At 43.7% G+C, this 12,576-nt stretch overlaps 1 protein-coding gene and 2 pseudogenes across 4 annotated transcripts in view; 1 reads left to right on the forward strand and 2 right to left on the reverse strand.

The window, feature by feature from the left end:
- LOC102423971 lies at positions 1-894 on the reverse strand (annotated as a pseudogene). The gene has a single exon (XR_002829065.1). The product of XR_002829065.1 is annotated as a nuclear transport factor 2 pseudogene (transcript).
- LOC102423464 (U3 small nucleolar RNA-associated protein 14 homolog A-like) overlaps positions 1-12,576 on the forward strand; it is a 69,577-nt gene that overhangs the window by 41,783 nt on the left and 15,218 nt on the right. The window lies entirely within an intron of this gene.
- On the reverse strand, positions 1,659-2,457 carry LOC106697037 (annotated as a pseudogene).

A 12,576-nucleotide genomic window follows, 5' to 3' on the forward strand; every position in this document is an offset into this window, starting at 1 on the left:
AAAATTTTTGTGGTTTTATTGTATCATGAGGCATTGAAACAACTGAACAAATCAATATCTGGACGGTGAGGCAGCTGCTTTCTCCTTCACTTCTTTGGGTTACTGGAGCAACTTGTCAGTAGATTAAAAAAAAAAAAAAAAAAAGACAACCTTTTGCATTACTTAAGTCTTTCCAAGGCATGCACTGGTACAACACAAACTTCTCCTGTCAGATGTAACTAGTCTAGCATCCAAACATCATGCACAATACCTAGGTAGCAGCAGCGCACTGCGCCCACTCCCACCTCGGTCCTGCTTATTTGTGTATGATATTTGGAGCATCTGGAGGAGTGTGAATAGTGTCTGGAAGAGGAGGGAGGAGGAAACAGCATGAGTGCCTGGCTGGGAGGAGGTCAGCCGAAGTTGTGCAGGGCAAGCCTGAACATGTCATTGGTGCAAACCCAAGCATCGTTGATGTTCTTCAATAGGAACATCTGGTGGAACCCCATGATGGGGTCTTCATCGGCCTTAAGCTGGCCCACAACCATGCTGAGGATGCAGCTATCTGGTGTGGCCTGGTGGTCCTGTACTGTGATGCTGTGCTGGGTTTTCTGGAACGGAAGGCTAGACAACTTCTCCACAATGGCAGCTTTCCCCTGGAATTGCTGTCCTTCCCACGTAAGGCATGATGCGTCAATGTAAATTGTGCCTGGTTGGGTTCTGTCATTATCAAATAACTGGTAGTAATGTTGAATGAAGCTGGATCCAATCTGCTCCCAAATTGGCTTGTCTCCCATTCTGGAGGGTCACCCAGCCTCGTTGAAACCCCGAGGGGCTGGCATGATGGTGGCAGCGAAGGCGGCAACCCAACGTGGTCGGCGACCGACTGTCCCTTCCCCCCTACCTTCCCTCACCACCCCCCTCCTCCATTTGTTATAAGATTTGATGTATGTGAGACCTCTTATTTATTTACTCAAACTTTCGTTGAGTCTTATTATTGTGAACTTGGCACTCTGCTGGGTATGAAGGCTACCCAAATATATAAGACCAAGCTGTTTTCCTCATGGGCCTCAGCTGAGTAAGAGCCGGAAAAGTAATTTCAAAGACCTCAGGATATTTATGGTACAATGCTGGAAAGGGCTGTAATGGAAGTCTTGTGGGAGCACAGGGAAGGACATAACTATTAATAACTATGCCTGGGGGGATCAAGGAAGGTTTTAGAGAGTAACTGACTTTACCTGGATAATTACAGTGGAGAATCCTTATTTTAGAGTGAATGAAATTGAACTAAATTATACTGTTCTATTTAAGACCTAGGATTTATCTGTGTTTGGTAAATATTTAAACACGAGGAATTCTTGATTTTCATACATAGTTTTAATGGGCATTAAATATAATCAGATTTCCCTACTTTTTTATTTATAAGGATTTTAGCACTTCTTATTTAGCTGACTTTACAACAGGGATTGATGGGGCAAGTAATATCAGGAGAGAGACTGAGTTGGTGGGGCTCTAGCTTTTCTTTCCCCCTTTTTTTTTTCCTGCCAAAAGCTTTATTGTTTCATTTGATCCAATGCATGGGAGAGGGCTTCAGGGTGGTTAAAGAATGGCTAGTAGTTTCGGGAAATGGCTCAGGTAACAGCCAGACACCAGGGGATGTAGAGGGGCCTCTCAAAGGCCTCTGGGCTCCAAAGGCTCTTAGTCATGCTTGAGGGTAAGCCTTTCAAAGAGAAACTCACCCAGCCCGGCCGGCATGGCTCAGTGGTTGAACATAGACCTACAAACCAGGAGGTCAACGGTTTGATTCCTGGTCAGGGTACATACCTGGGTTGTGGGGTGTGCAGGAGCAGCCGATCAATGATTCTCTCTCATCATTGCTATATCTGTCTCTCTCTCCTTCCTCTCTGAAATCAATAAAAATATTTTAAAGAGAGAGAGAGAGAGAGAGAGAGAGAGAGAGAGAGAGAGATACTCGCCTAGCCCAGCCTGGGGGCAGGCCAGCCTACGGATGTTAGTTAGGTGGTCACCCATCTTCTTGATGAGTTTCACCTTCTCATCCAGGAAGTGGTTCTCCAGGAAGTCACGGAGATGAGGGTCCGCGTGGGTAAAACCCAGGGCCTGCAGCTCCAAAAGAACCTAGCTCAGATTCCTCTCCAAGGCCAGGGCAGCTTCCATGGCATCCTGAGGCTTCAGCACATGGTGAAAGAGAATGCAGCCACCTCTCTTGTGTTGCAACTTTAAGAGATGCTTAGCGCCCTTGCACTTCTCCGCCAGCTTCTTCGCCAACTCGCAGAAGTAGCAGCCCACGCCCTCGAGAGCCACATCTCATGGTTGAAATAGAAGCCCAGAGAGAGGTAAGTGTGCGAGGCCCGCAGATGCGGGTTGGCCAGGCAGTTGACCGCAGCCTCCATCTCGGTGGAATAATTCTGACGAATTTGGGAGCTCATGGCTGTTCGGCAATAAGGAGTGAAGGTAGAAAAAAAACCCTGTTTGTTGGCTGGTCTCGGAGGTGGTTCTGAAGGTGGTGACTGGATAAGATGCAGGAGAGTGGCCAGAGGCTGGAAGAAGGGGTGTCCCTGGGTCTGTCCCGTCCAAACACTGATGAAGCAAGAGACAGATCCGGGACCACCGAGGGCACTGCCGGGGCTCTAGTTTTTCTAGATGAAATGAGGTGAGTGGAAGCTCATGGTCATGCAGCTGACCTGGGTTTTTTTTCCCGAAATAAACTTGATTAAGTAGATCCTTTATCCCTCAGATAGGTGGCCGCATTCCTAATTGTCCTTTGCATATCTCAGGAAGGTAAGTGTTTCTTCCTCTCCCCACCCCCAACTTTATTGAGATCTAATTGACAAATAACATTGGGTAAGTTTAAGGTATACAGTGTGATGATTTGATACACATATGTATTGCAAAATGATTACCACAGTAAGGTCACTTAACATATCCATCACTCACATAATTACATTTTTTGTGTGAGTGGTGAGAACATGTAAGATCTCTCTTAGCAATTTTGAAGCATATAGTGCAGTATTGTTAACTATCATCACCATGCTGTACATTAGATCCCCAGAACTTACTCATCTTATAACTAGAAGATTGTGCCCTTTGACCAACATCTTCCCATTTCAACCATCCCCCAGCCCTTGGCAACCATCACTTTGCTCTCTGATTCTCTAAATACGGCTTTTTTTTTTTTTTTTGGTTCCACATATAAGTATATCATGCAGTATTTGTCTTTCTCTGCCTGACTTATTTCACTTAGTACAAGGTCCATCCATGTTTTGCAAATGACAGAATTTTTTTTTCTTTTTTTAAAGGCTCACCCACCTATTATTTATTTATTTTTTTGTTAGTCCTCATTGTAGGATATTTTTTCCATTGATTTTTAGAGAGTGGAAGGTAAAAAGAGAGGGAGGTAGAGAGAAAGAAGCATTGATGTGAGAGAAACACATTGATTGGTTGCCTCCTGCACGTGTGGATCAAACCTGCAACTGAGGTACCTTGACTGGGAATCGAGCTGTCGACCCTTTGGTGCACAGGCTGTCGCTCTAACCACTGAGCACGCCAGGCATGTCAGGTTTTTATTTTTTATAGCTGAATAGTATCACATTTTTTTTTATCCATTCACCTGTTGATGGACACTCAGGTTGTTTCCATGTCTTGGCTATGATGAATAATGCTGCAGTGAACATGGCAGTACAGGTATGTCTTCAAAACAGTGACTTCATTTCCTTTGTAGAGGTAGAAGGAAAGAGAAAATGTCTGAACTCATGATTTCCATTCTTTAATTATCAGAACCACATGTTTTATTTTTCTCTTATACTTTCCCTTCCTATTAGTCATCAGAATTTACAATTACTAGTATGTATTAATTTGGGGTTATTTGTTGACTATCCATGTCTCTGCTATACTGAAAATGCCACAAAGGAGAAAATTTCTGTGGTCTACTGTTGTCTTTCCATATTGAGCACCTGGCATATAATTGGTTCTCAAAATATATTTATTCAACGAATGAATGACTGAATAATCCTGATAATTTGAGTAAAAGCTTTAAAAAATAATGGGAAGAGCCCTAGCTGGTTTGGCTCAGTGGATAGAGTGTTGGCTGTGGACTGAAGGGTCCCAGATTTGATTATGGTCAAGGGCACATGCCTGGGTTGTGGGCTCGATCCCCAGTAGGGGGCGAGCAGGAGGCAGCCGATCAATGATTCTCATTGAATGTTTCAATCTCTCTCTCTCTCTCCCTCTCCCTTCCTCTCTGAAATCAATAAAAATACATACAAAAATAATGGGAAGATTCATATAAATTAAAGGATAATTGGGGTTGTAAAGTCACCTCCTCAGGGTGCATATCAACCTGTTGTAGTTCATAGAAATATTTCAGTTGAGTGTGAATCCCAGGTCCCTAACTGTTCTGATATTTTCTTCTGAAGGGATAATTTAAATTGGACTCCTGAGGCAGGAGGTGCTCTAAAGTATAGATAATGAAAATATCTTCCATTTGCTCACTTAGCAAGTATTCTTTGCTTCTAATAGAAAGGGGGAAATGTTAGTAATTTCTCTATAGAACAGAATATATTAAATTTGTTGAATATATTTAAGCAGAATATTCTTTAGGATAAATTTTAATAAATGGGTAAAGTTGGTATAATTTGGGAATAGGTCATTGAACAAGTAGTTCAAATTTGGTGAACAGATCATTGAGCAAATGGGCTTCTTTTCACTCTTCTGGGTATCAAGCTCCCCCTGTCTTTTGGTTGGAGAGGCTTGCGAATGTTTTTGTTACTGAAAAAGGGGACTGATGCACCCAGATGGTTTGGATGGTGCTCAGAAGTCTTCTGGCAGTTCTGCCCCTTTGGTTTCCTGTCCTAGTGTTATGAACTGACTTGACGTAGTCTAATTATGCACAAATCTCAGGTTCAAAATGATAGCTGAACAGTATTGGTACCTTTTAAGTCAGAGATCACCATGAACGAACTTATAGTCAGAGTTAGGTTCCTTGGTGTGGTAGGCAGATGCCTCCCAAGATTCCTGCCCCCTTGTGGACATATCCCATGTAATCTACCCCCACCCCCAATCCAAGTGGGATCAACGAATAGGTTGGAATATTACTCCTATGATTAGGTTAATAAGGTGAAGTCTTCGTCCTTTTAAAATCTGGGTAATTCTAATGTGCAGTCAAGGTTGAAAACCAGAGCAGTGGTTCTCAAAGTGTATTTCCAGGCCCAGGAGCATCTGGGAACCTGTTAATAATGCAAATTCTCAGGCTCCACCTCAGCCCTCCTGAATCAGAAACTGGCGGCGGGGCCCAGTGATCTGCATTTTAAGGACCCACCAGCGGCTTCTGATGTCCTATGGAGTTTGAGATCCTGTGCTGTGGGCATCTGCCCTCTACCAGACAAGCCTCTCTGGTAGTGGGGTGGGGGGAAGGGAGGAGGGAGGAAAAGGAGAGGCCTCTCTTTGGGGGGGTTCTCTTCTCCACCGGCAGTGGCATTGCTTCTGAGTTTCAGCCTGCCTCTTCGAGTATCGAATGTGCATGTACACACTGTCACACTTGTCAGGCATATTTTTCAGCAAACAGTAGCATCAGACAATTTTGGCTTATGCATTGTTTTAAATAAAACAGAGGAATTTGCTAGCTTCATTTTCACTGCATTTCTTTTTTATTTTTTGGTATTTAATAGCACTTAACGGGATAATAACTAGATAAAGCAAATTTTAAAGATACCCATTGTTGTGGCCTGACCCCAGGTGATTTGCCTGTTCAGAAGAATCAGCTTCTTTTTGTTGAATATTCATGCTTTCCAGTGATTAAAGGTGGGTGAGGGCAACTGGTCTCCTTTCTCAAAACCTCACTTCTGGGTGATGTGTTACAATGCAAGCAAGTCCTGAACCAGATTCAGCCACATTAACAACAAAATAACAAACAAAGCCCAACATAATAACAGAAAACAGACACAGACTGTGGATCTGTTTTGAAGTGCAGACCCTTTGTTCTTGGGGTTCTCCAACCCAGAAGGTTCACTTTGAGGCAAAAATGCCACAGGGTCCTGATCACTGGCTAAATGTCTCTGGCATCCTGGCATTTTTGGGTGCCAGATTTTCCAAGGCATCGTAGGGTATTTATCAACCCCGGACCTGGGTGCTGAAATCTACTACCATCCTCCCTCAACCACTATCCCCTAGTCATCAGGATTGCCCAAAACACACACGCATTTTCAAACCTCTGATAAATATAGGGCTGATAGGATTAAACGAAATTCTTCACCTCAAGTATTAATCCAAAGGTGTTAGGTTGCTGGTTTTCATACCAGATTTTTAAAAATATTCCGTTAATTCAAGTCAGAGTGGTTCTGGAATAGCTCACATTTCACCAGTGAATCATTATTGCTAATACCCTTTGTGCTAATTAACAAGATCAGTCTGCAGCTTCAGGTAGTGGTTATTTAAGGCAAGCACTTGTCACGGTGCTTGTGCAGGCACTGGAGTAGAGTGGGGCTCCTGATTAGGGTCTTTCAAATGCTAACCAGCCACCTCTGGAATGTGTATTCCTGATTAGGGCACTTCACATATTAATGAACCATTTCTAGGGAATATTTTAATTTACACCTCATATTTCTCACTATCTATGCTGATGCAAGTTCATATAAATTACAGATGAGGTACTGTACCTGGAAGGGAAACTCATGGTGGGTGTGGAAATAGCACATGTCTGGTGGGTGATCAGCAGTGTGTGTAAGAAGGACTTGGGAAGTGCATTGCCTCTGACCTGGGATGTTGTGACCAGCTGCCCTGGTTTGCCAGAACAGAGGGGTTTCCCGGGATGTGGGGCTTTCAGTGCAAAAACCAGGACAGCCCAGGGCAAAGTGGGACGGTGGATCACCTGACCAGTGGCTCTGCCTCTAGAAATCTGTCTTAAGGTAATGAGCCAGGAAAGGTTACTTCTCATACTTTTAATAGGTGATACTTGTGAAAGTGCAAATTTGGACGCAATTTGAAGAATTAGCAATAGAGAATTTGTTGAATAAATGTTGGTATATCCATTAGATGGAATAGTTCCAAAAAAAACCCTCACGCTCTATATTAGCTCAGGCTGTCATGACGAAACACCGCAGGTTGGGTGCTTAAACAATAGAAATTTATTTTGTGGCAGTTCTGGAGGCTAGAAGTCCCAGATCAAGATCTGGCAGAGTCGATGTCTGGTGAGGTTTCTCTTCCTGGGTTGCAGAAAGCCGCCTTCTTGCTGTGTCCTCAGGAGGCGGAGTGAGCAGCAAGCCAACTCTCTGGTATCTCTTCTTATAAGGGCACTAATCCCATTGGATTAGCACCCCACTTTATGACCTCATTTAACCTTAATTACTTCCTTCCCCCACATACAGTCACACTCGGAGTTAGGGCCTCAAATATGAATGTTGTGGGGACAATTCAGTCCATAGCATTCTTAAAGACCACTTTTGAAAAAGAAATGTTCACAATATCTTATTGATTGAAGTCACAAAACAATGTGTATGCTGATTTAGACAGTGTCTTAAAAAATAAGTATATGTGTCTATAGGAAGACTATTAAAGTAGAAATTAAGGTGATTTTAAGTTTTTTTATGCTTTCTATAGTTTTCTGTATTCTTTTTGTATTCCAAAAGTTTAAAAGGTTAACATGCAATACTTTTTACTAAGAAAATTGTAGCTTAAAAATACATGCTCTGGTTAGGTTGCTGCCAGACTAGGAGGAAGTGGGTATGATGCCTATTCAGGACTCAAATGGGGCCTAGGTTGGTGGTAACTGGAAAAGAACAAATGAAGAGGGAATCTGTAACATTTGTGTAAACCTGAGTTGAATATTTCCTGTATAATTTGGCAATTGAATCTTACTGTTTATGAGAACGGGTTAAGCACCTAGTATCAGGAACTGACCACCATGGCTGAAATCCCAGTCCTTCAGCTTGCTAGCTGTCTGTCCTCCACAAGTTTCTCCCAGTCTTCATTTGTATGTAGGACGGAAATAACAGTGGTGCCTACCTGTTGGCTTATTGTGAGGTTAGAGAGATTAGAGTAAGTTACTACATTAAAGGCCTTGGGAACATGTCTGCCAAGTAGAAATGTACTCAGTAAATCAGCTATTGTTGTTATTGTTATCTTTCTTATAAAAATTCCTGGCTTTGCATGGTTGGTGTGGCTCAGTGGTTGAGCATCAATCTATGAATCAGGAGGTCACGGTTTGATTCCTGGTCAGGGCACATGCCCAGGTTTCAGGCTTGGTCCCCAGTGTGGGGTGTGCAGGAGGCAGCTGATCAATGATTCTCTCTCATCATTGATGTTTCTGTCTCTCTTCCTCTCCCTTTCTCTCTGAAATAAATAAAAATATATTAAATAAATAAACAAACAAATGAAAAATTCCTGGCTTTGCATCTTAGGCATTGCTTAAACATTCTTTCTGTATATGGCTTTGGACAACATTCTTCGTTTTCTTGAGAGGGTTTGTTAATTATTGTTACACTTGTTAGACTTGATAAACAAAACCATAGGACACCCAGGTAAATTTGAATTCCAGATAAGCAACACATAATTTTTTTAGTCTAAGCATCCTATATAATAAAAGGCTAATATGCAAATTGTCCCCTCGGGAGTTCAACCGCTTGCTATGACGTGCGCTTACCACTGGGGGGGGGCGCACAGAACGGAAGAAGGTCCGGCTGGCAGCCGGGGAAAGGAAGGCCCTGATCGGCCCTGATCACCAGCCAGGCCTAGGGACCCTACCATGCACGAATTTCGTGTACCAGGCCTCTAGTGTTCAAATATTGCCTAGGACATACTTACACTACATAATTATTCATTATCTCAAATTCAAATTTAACTTGTATTCTGTTTTCTATCTGGCAATTCTAATTATTAGAGATAATGAGAACACCATTGAAAAGAAATCCAGCCCTGGCAGGTGTGGCTCAATTGGTTGAGCCTCATCCTGTCCAGTTCGATTCCTGGTCCAGGCACATAACAGGTTGCAGGTTTGATCACTGGTTGGGGTGTATTTGGGAGGAAGCTGATCAATGTTTCTCTCTTACATCAATGTTTCTATCTCTCCCTCTCCCTTTCTCTCTCTAAAATCAACAAAAGCATATCATAAACAAATAAACAAAAAAGAAATCCAGTGATGAAGCTCTCTTAATCAGATCCATCTAAGCCAGTGGTTCTCAACCTTCCTAATGCCGCGACCCTTTAATACAGTTCCTCATGTTGTGGTGACCCCCAATTTCATTGTTACAAATTGAACATAATTAAAGCATAGTGATTAATCACAAAAACAATATGTAATTATATATGTGTTTTCCGATGGTCTTAGGCGACCCCTGTGAAAGGGTCGTTCGACCCCCAAAACGGTCACGACCCACAGGTTGAGAACTGCTGATCTAAGCCAAGCCCACCCCTGAAAACCTGGTGCTGGCATTGCCTTTATAGTGAGGACTGTGTGAAATAGCCTCTGTGTAGGTCCTAGCTTGGCAATTGGCACATGGTACATGCACAATAAATCAGGCAGGAGAGCCTGCCCTTTACTTGATTTGGGGGAAATTACATAATTGCTTTAAGCTTCAATGTCCTCAAATGCAAAATGGGGCCAATAATAAGAAAGCCTGTTTCATTGTGAGAATTATGGAAAATGAAAGAATTCCTAGCCAGTGGGAAGCGTGGTTTCTGGGGTGGATGTGAGGATGGATTTCAGAGGACAGGAGCAGGGAGGTGGGCCAATCCCAGTCCTCACATGAACAGATGAACAGAGAGGTTCATCTGATGGCTGCCAGTCTGTCCTCATGATGTTTCTTCCCTGGAGAAACAGTAAAACAGCAGGAAAATGGTCTCCACTTCACTTCCCCTCTCAACTCTGACATGAGCACATTAATTGGTGGAACTTAACTTGGATGTCAAGCCTTAGCTACAAGTGAGCTTCAGATTATAATGTCTGTTTCCAGACACTCTGAATGGGAATGGGTGCTGAGTGAGTTTGATGCTGCTCAGTCCAACAAAATGTTACGAAGGTAAAGGTTGCTGCATCGAGAGGGAGTTGTCCAATTCCCAGTCTCTAGGATGCAGCATTTGCCTCAGTGCTGCTTGGGTACTCTTTGTGTTTGAGACCCAGCCTTGATTCTTTTCTTCCTCTACCTTCTCTCCTTTCTCCCTCCCTAGGGACCAGTCTCAATCTGACCCCCATTCTATGTTCTGAGACTTGGTTATGTGTTCTCAGACTTCTCAGGATTGCGAATCTGAATTTCTAAGCATCACCTCTCCTGATGTTACCTACAGGTTGCACTTTTTCTTGGCCCCTGGAGCTCATCCGCTCTGGTCTTCTTGCCTCTGACATCCCGGTGAGCCTTGCTCAATTTGGCACGCCCATGGTTTATCCCATCTTGCTATGGTTAAGGATTATGAAAGAGAAAAAGTCCTCATGGACCAAACCTAGGCCACAGAAATTTAAAGCCACAAAGCATGAGCTCTGGCCAGCATGCTTCTGGGGATGAGAGTGAGATGAGCATCTCAGCTCCAGAGGCCCACGCTGTCAGCCAATCACTTTGCATATTAAACTGATCCTAAACTCCTTTTTTTTTTTTGTCTAAAGTTTTACATATGTCTTCTTTTCCCCGGTTGACCCCCTCACACGCCCCCCCCCCCCCGCCCGCCACACACACACACACACACACACACACACACATACCTAGCCATTCCCATCCCGGGCAAGCCCCCACCGCCCCAGTGTCTGTGTCCATTGGTTATGCTAATATGCATGCATTCAAGTCCTTTGGTTGCTCTCTACCCTCCACCCCCTCCTTCCCTGCCATTTGTCTCTGGATCTGTTCTTATTCATCAAATTATATTGATCCGATCCTGAACTCTTAAGGACCAGCAGCCACAGCATTTGTTAAAATCACAATGTGTCCCTTCTGCTGCCAAAGATGGAGCTGTAATTTCCCCCTCTTCTCAAAATAAATATTTCACATGGTTCTGAAAAATTTTAACTGTTAGTTGTACCATCACCTCTCATTAGCCACTGGCAAACACAAGAGATAATAAAGCTTACTGAAAGGAAGACATGAATAAGCACCAGATTCTAAATCTTCTGGGCAGTGACCCTGATGAGTCACTGAGTAGTCACCGTAATGTCATCTTGCAGGTTTTTGTACACCCGCCACGGAGAACATAGTAAGTGGGTCTGGGCTGTAAGAGAGTCTTAATGATTAATTTTCCACATGCTTCTGAAAGTATCATTTTTTGACAAACAATACACATCAACTCTTTTTCTTACTAGCAAAACCATCAAGAAAATTCACTCTTCTTTCCATCTAATGACTCCCTCTAACTTTATGGATATCCAGGGATTGGTCTTCTTTTAAAATTATATCTAAATCCCTAGATATAATTAGAACACAGTTATTTACTCTCCTTATGTATTTGATTTCAATTGTTAGCAATTGCTTTTTAATCATTTTATTCCATGGTGACATTATGGGGGAGATAATTGTTATTCCTTTTATTTACAGAGTAAATGCTGCTGCAGGGTTAAATGGCATGCCCCAGACCTCTGCAAGGGGGAGTCTAGATTGGAACCCAGCCTTCAGATTCTCAGCATGTCTTTAATAGAAAGGCAGGAGTCGGAAAATCAGGACTCTGAATGGCAAAAACTGATCAGGAGAATGGACCCCTGCCTCTGAGCAACACCATTCCCTCTCTAAGACTTAGTTTCCTGATCTGTAAAATGGGCTTATCATGGGCCATTGTTGTGAGGATCCAATAAAATAGTGGACATAGAAAGGTTTGGAGGTTGCAGAAAGGAGAGGCCCCTTCTCCCTGTCCCCCTGTCCTGTAGGATGGGTGTCTGGCTGCTCTCTGAGCAGGTTAAGTAGAGGGGTTTGGTTTTACCCTTTTCCAGGTGGGTCACTGTCTGTGGGTATCTGCTGCTGGGCACACAGTTGGCCACAATGAGGATGCTGCTCCTCTTCTCCATCTGGCTCAGACACCACAGCACTCAGCTTTTTTCAAAGCAAAGGCATATTGGTGCCCAGTGAACATTCAAGCAGGTGTTTACTGCAGGGGCTTCTGATGATCACTTCAAAATCTTACAGGCCATGGGGCAGGGGTAGGTGGATTTGGGGAGCAGATCTCAGCCTAGCTACAGCTCCCCTCGGCTCCATCGCAGAAGGGCTGAGGCCTCACTGCTTCGAAGGCAGTGGGGAAGGACAGAGGGTGTGCCCACATGGAGGCTGTCCAGCTTGTGGACCTCCCCAGATCACTCCCCCCTCCCTCTGCTTCCAGCAGCCCTCTCCTCTGCCTGCCTGCCTATTGCAGTGCTCCCCTTGTTTCCCTCTCCATGCCACTGCTTCCCTCTCAACCTCTCCTGATGTCTGGCAGGTTTTGCATGGCCCTGAAAAATTTTAGTAACTAGTTTATACCATCACCCCTAATTGACCACTGCAAACACAGTTGGGGTAATGAATGTCAATGGCCAGGTTCTCCCAGAGCCTATGTGGTGCCTTTGTTCAAACCAGAAAAAGGAGCCCTCCTGTGAGCAGGTGCCCTGCTTGGGACTGGAAGTCCCTTTCTCGCAGAGGTGCA

This window comes from Myotis lucifugus, unplaced genomic scaffold (genome assembly GCF_000147115.1).
Source record: "Myotis lucifugus unplaced genomic scaffold, Myoluc2.0 scaffold_43, whole genome shotgun sequence".
Taxonomy (NCBI): Eukaryota; Metazoa; Chordata; class Mammalia; order Chiroptera; family Vespertilionidae; genus Myotis; species Myotis lucifugus.